This window comes from Oxyura jamaicensis, chromosome 4 (assembly GCF_011077185.1).
Source record: "Oxyura jamaicensis isolate SHBP4307 breed ruddy duck chromosome 4, BPBGC_Ojam_1.0, whole genome shotgun sequence".
Classification (NCBI taxonomy): domain Eukaryota; kingdom Metazoa; phylum Chordata; class Aves; order Anseriformes; family Anatidae; genus Oxyura; species Oxyura jamaicensis.
The window spans coordinates 19,938,337-19,945,088 of record NC_048896.1 but is presented as its reverse complement, the minus strand read 5'-3'; positions in this window follow the sequence as shown (position 1 = coordinate 19,945,088).

Here is a 6,752-nt window from a genome sequence, read left to right as displayed (position 1 = left end):
TCTCACATAAGTGACTGCCAAATAGATGTTGTAACTTCTGTTGTTTTTTTTTTTTTGGCATTGTGTAGAACATGTTGTTTGTTGTTGTTGTTGTTGTTTTTTTTCATAGCTAAACTCAGTATCAGTCAGCCATAGATTTAGGTTCAATATCCAAACCCTGTCAGCCGGGAAGTGTTCTGGTCCAGGTTTTAGAACGGTTTTGTTCCACTTAACTTTTTTGTTCACGCACCTGCTGATGAAGAATGGAGGGTAGAAATACTACTTAAGCTCTGTTCTACACAATGCCAGTGAAAAAGTGGTTTAGTTTATTAAAAAGGATGCTGTGAGCAATCCCTAGAGCAATTAATCATCCAACCTGTGATTGAGACTGTGTTTGGTAGGCATTAGAACAGTTATTTACTTGACAATATACTTCACTCTACCTCAAAATGCATCAGAGTGAATAACTGCTTTGAAGGGTGTTGCTTTCTGGGGTGTTGTTCTTTTTTTAATCAGCTGTTTCAGCAACGGCTTTGAACAGCTGAGAAATCTACAAATACAGGAAAAAAGAGAACTGTCCCTTTAATCACAGTCTCACCAAATGGTAAAATGTTAGTGGCAAAATGGAGGTCTGCAAGGCAGTAACTGCTGGGGTTTCTCTGAAGGATGGAGATGAGCTGTTCTGGTGGGCTATGCTCACAGCCTGTGCTGAACAATCGAGAGAATAGATGCCTGCCTGCCTACTTTGAGGAAAGAAGGCACAATGGAAAAATTGTAAATGCTTTAAGATACATTCTGTCTTCTAGTACATACATCTGCCTAGCAATGGCTGTGTCAAAGTCTATTAATAAAATCTCAGATATTAGTATTGGGAGTATGGAAATATGGAAATTCTGGGCATTTTGCAAGTTTTGTAAACTGAGCAGTGACAGCATCAAGCAAAGCAGTTGAGGGCCTTGCAGCATTACCTGGTTCCACTGCTGCAGAAAGGTAGCGTAAACTTGCAAAACTGCTATTCCTGACCTTGCAGCTCCTCATTACTTGCTGGGTTGTCTCATAGCAGGGTGTTTGTAGGGATGGCCCTGCATTATTACACTTTTCGGGTAACATACATTCCACAGAACATTGCATTTGATTTAATGCACTTTTGTTTACTGACAGTACCCGTTTGCTAACTTCAGCACATAATTAGCCTGCAATCCCATACGTGAGGCTTCTGGCATGGCATTGGCTGTGCTGGTCTGAGCAGCTCTGGGACAGCAGTGCTTACAGCTTATGCTCCTGTCCCTCATCTGGATGTGTCCAGAGAAGACTCCAGATGACTGGAGCATATGGGGAGGGTTGGCTGCATGCTTCAGGAAGTGTGGGGGGCCAAAGGCTGTAAACAACAGGCTCTGCTTGCCATTGGGTAAGCAGCAACTGCAGCTTGCAAGAGCTGATTGGTGTGGCTGTTGCTGAAGTTCACAGGCACTTATGCCCTGGCATACATGATTAGGTAAAAGTCTGAACACTGTAGTTACCTCATGCTGGTTTACTGTGAGAGCTAAGAGTATTAGTGCATTGAGAGAATGTGAAGGTTTGAAGGTCAGCCCTAAATTTGGTAAGTAAAACTCTTATCAACATGGTCCACACACTCATTTGGGTTGTGTACCCCAGATGTCAGGTATGTTAAAATGGAAGTGTGTCTGTGCCTAATGATAATCATGTAAGAGAAAACCTGAATTTCTAAACTTTGTGTTTGCAGACTGTTAGGCAAAGAAGCTATGTCTGAAACGGTCGGTCCTGATTCCTTTTTCTCAGTCCCACACTGGAAAGCAGTCTCCATTGCTTCTCTGTTCTGCTCCACTGCTTCTTTTCCTTCTGCTGCTTTGATTCTGACCAGAGTCCAAAGGCAGCATATACTTATTAAATACCACTGCCTTTGATATGTGAATAATACATTTTAACTACCTACTTAAGCAGCAATATAAAGCATTTAAGGACTAGAAAAAAAAATGCTCTGCTAAGATTTGGACAGTCATCTTGAGTTTCCCTCATATACAAAAATTATCAGACATCATCAATAGGATGTGGGAAAAATGAATGACCAGATTGATCAACTGAAAGGGACACTAACTGTATCCTAAGAATGTTAACTGTAGCATTCCTCTTCACTCCTCACTCCCTCTTTTCTCCCATCAGGATAGTATGTGCTGCCTTGAATGTTGTAATTTTCTAGTTATTGAAGCACTGACTAACACAGTACCTTTTAACCAGCACTAATATTCCAGCATGAAGGAATTATGAATAGAAAACCATGTATGTGGCCATATGCCACATGCTTGCTAAGTCCAAAGTCCCAGCTCTAGATAATTATTTCTTGCATTAATCAGTTCAAACAGAACTAAAATAAATCACTATTTGCATGTTTACCAATTTTTCCTCTCTGTTTGGCATTTATCTTTGCTCACCTGCTCAGTGAATTGTGAAAGAAAGTAAATACTTTGTGCTTTCTCCTGAGTTGACGTCAGATGCAACTGAACTTGAAAGTAGTTCCAGCTAGCAGTATATCAAAACATTAAAATATGTTTGTTTGTTTGTTTTTCCTTGCCTAAATGCTAACTTTTCCATGAAGCATATATTAACGGATTAAGTACCACCACCTTTGTTTCATGCTTTTAATTTTAATTAGAAGGATATTTTATTGCACTGTCTGATAAGCAGTGGGTTTGGGAGTTACAGGAAAGTTTGTCCAGCTTAAGACTTTATACCTGAAATTGAAAAGGCTCATCATGTTTTTCAATTTTTCCTACTACAGTATGATGATACCCCTGATTACCTCTAGTCCTTTGGACTTTTCTACTACCTTAATTAAAATGTAATGAGAATGATGTTTATCATTTGCTGATTAAAGGAAATAAAGAAGTGCAGTGGATAAAAGGAATGGGTGTTACACACTTCTGGAAGAGAGAAGTAGATTTCTTTTTCTGTGGACCAACAACAACAACAACAAAAAAAAAGTGTAAGACATTCATATTCCCATCAAATGACTGTATCTCCTCCTCCAAGGGCAGCAAGAACATTGGATGAAATTCAGAGGAAAAACATAGCTTTCAGGCATCTGTTATTTATCAGTTATTCAATTTACTATTGCCATATTCATGAAAAACGTTCCTTGTTAGGCCACTGTTCTGTCATACTTTTGTATTTGATTTTCTTTCTCTGCTGCATCTCTGAAATTTCAGCTCTGCAGTGCATAGCTTTTTTCACTGTATTCATTAACCTGATAGTAGTGGGCCAATTTATGTTAGCATGTGAACATAATAAATTGGTTTTAAAAATCTTATGTAAATGAGATTAGTAGGAAATAGGAAGATACCTTAATTTATTAGAGAATATATCAACAAGAATAGATTCCCATATTAACCTCTGTGACTCGTGACACTTTATTGATTAAACAGTTCATATCAGTGAACTGTTTGCTAAGGCCGGTTCATATTTATCTGATTCAAACAGCCTGAATCTGATTGAAATATATGATTGTGTAAAAAAAAAAAATGTTTCAAAGATGTTAGCATTTATTATGATCTGATTTTTCAGTTTGATATAATTTATTATGTTTTTGAGTCATAGTCTCATAGAGTAATTCAGGTTGGAGGAGATCTCAGGAGGCAATCTAATCCAACTTCCTGCAAGGTCAGCCATGAGATCAGATCAGGTTGCCCAGGGCTTTACCCAGTTTGGTCATGAAACCCTCCAAGAGACCACATGACTCTCTTTATGGTTGAAAAGTCTTTGCTTACACCCAGTCAGAACCTCTTGTTTCTGTTTATGTACATTGTCCCTTGCCATTCCAGCATGTCCCACTGTGAAGACCCTGCCTCCATCTCCTTGGTAGCCCCCTTGTAGGCAGTGGAAGGCTGCTGTTAGTTCATCCAAAACCATATTTTCTCCACACTGAACAGGTCCTCTCTGTTCCTTTGCTCAATCCTGACTATCCTGGTGGTTGCGGAGTGATGACCTCTACCTGGTTGATCAGGTTTGATTTATTTATTTATTTATTTATTTTTCAGGGGTCCCTAGTACTGGATGGAGCATTCTAGATGTGGTCTAATGAGCACTGAGTGGTGGGGCATAATGACTGCCCTCAATGAGTAGATCCTGCACTGCTGTTCATACATTCCATGACACTTTTTATCTGCTTTTCAACATGACTTGTTTTTTAACTTATCCATTGTATAAATTAAATGATCTGAAAAAAATACTACACAGTATGTCACGTAGGCACTACAGAAACCACGTTGTATACATGCATCCATGTACTTCCACACAGTAAGATAATTTTCTTTGTCCACTGATTATAATTTAATGAAGCATATTAAACAGATTGAGAGGCATTTCTTTATCTCATTTACTGGCAGGGACAACCTCAGAGGCATGCCAGTGAGCTGAGCAGGCACAGTGCTCATGGGCCTGCTCTGGTCTGCCCTCTGCTGAGGTGGCTTCACCTCAAAGCACTGTGCGCAGTTTAGAGTGCCACAGTATAAGGAAGACATAAAACTATTTGAGAGTGTCCAGAGGAAGGCTACATAGATGGTGAAGGGTCTGGAGGGGAAGACATATGAGGAGTGGCTGAGATCCCTTGGTTTGTTCAGCCCAAAACAGAGCAGGCGGAGGGGAGGCCTCATGGCGGCCTGCAGCCTCCTCACGAGGGGAGCAGAGGGGCAGGCACTGAGCTCTGCTCTCTGGGGACAGTGACAGGGCCTGAGGGAATGGCACGGAACCAGGACAGGGGAGAGTCAGGCTGGGTGTTAGGAAAAGGTTCTGCACCAAGAGGGTGGTCGGGCACTGGGACAGGCTCCCCAGGGTAGTGGTCACAGTCCTGAGCCTGCTGGAGTTCAAGAAGCATTTGGACAGCACTGTCAGACATAGGGTCTACCATTTGTTGAGTTGGCCTGTGGGGACCAAATAGTTGGACTCAATGATCCTTGTGGGTCACTTCCAACCAGGGATATTCTGTGAAAATTTGTTTCATATCTGTAAGATTTCAGTTCTTTTTCTCATGAGCATTACTGTCCTTATTGTCATTATTTTTATTTTCTGCTATGTTTTCTTATCTTCCAGTTATTCTGTGTATTGAGGATAGAAGTTTGGGGTTTTGTTTTATCAAAGCGCATGATTTAGACATCAAAACTTGTAAGTTGGTCACTGTAAAAATACCTTATGACCTCTATAAACAATCTGCTTCATTTGGAAAAGTATCAAAACCTCAACAAAGCAATGGCATTTGTGAAAATCATTGCTAATGAATGTATTAATAATGTGGTATGACAAGAATTTATAAGATTAAGTATTCATATTCCCATTACAATGTTAAGGTGCTAACCTCTTGCTCTGTCATAATATGTCTAAGGTCCTTAAACAAATAATCTTGCTTTGGTATGATGTGAAGTGAGTTTTGATTGATGTGAATTTCTACTACTGAAATAGAGATATTTCTTTCTATTGTGAAAAAGATATGGTATTTTTAGGCAACTACATTCTTCCCGGCTTGCATAAATATTGCCTGTGATTATTTTCTCTTCAAGAAATAGAGAATACAAATGAAAAAGGGGGCAAATATGAGTATACAATATGGAACAGATAAAAATTTTGACTATTTAGTTGAAAGGTATGTTTTATATTTCAGTCAGTTGTGTCTAAAGCAATTTGTTTTCATAGTACATTTCTTGAGACCATCTCTGTTCATAGTAAAGGACATCCCTTAAAAACTTTATATTTTAGTAGTATGTCCCAGAGTAATGGTCTGAATTTTCAGTATAGTTAGTTTTCTTATTTAAAAATTACTAGTTTCTTGTTTTTACCCTGAAGATTCAAACTAAGGGAAATGCCAGCCCCCTGAGAAATTAGCCCACACATTACCACTGGAAAAAATATTTATTCTCATGAAGGAAAGAGGACTATAGTAGCCTCACCAGATGCCAGAAGTATAGAAACATGTTGAATTATACTAGTTTTCAGAGTCGCTGTAAATCATTTTTTATTATTATTATTGCAGAACAAGAGGTTCTTCAATATTAGAACCACAGGACTTTAATTAGATTGTAAGGCAAATAGATGACTTTGCATAAAGTTAATCATCTGCATAATCACATACTTGCAGTAACGAATTACAAAATGTTTATAATACTACAGTCAAATATGTACTAACAGCCTATCTGATATATATATATTTTTCATGAGAACAGTCTCAGATCATTTGAGCCATTTTTTCCTTTATTTCTTGTAGGCTCTGCATCACCATTAGGCTGCCATCACTAAATGTAAAATTTTAGGTTTCAGGGCACTCTCTTTTTTTGGACCAGAAGTCCTAACAGAGCAAATATGATGTGTGGTAGTATCCTAAATACTGAGTATTGCTGCTGACTGCTATTGCTGATTTCATTATGACTTTTTTTCTAACTGGCCAAAGGGCACCTGTTATTTTTTCATTACTTATAGTAATGGAAGTTAATATAGTTATTTATAGTGTCTAGAAGCTTTGAACCAAGTTGGGGTCCCTGTAAATTCTGGACAACAGAAATTGAGAGGTAATCCCTGTCCAAAGGGCTTTCAATCTAAGCCCTGGAATCTGCAGACATTTTGGCATGTCATATAATTAAGTTACTTCTCTTGAATTTGTCCCAGATTCTCTGCGATAAGCTTTGGTAATTGGCCCATTACTCTGGGTTTGTTCAGCCTCGAGTAGGCCCTGGAGAGGCCTTATGGTGGCCTTCCAGTACGTACAGGGGGCC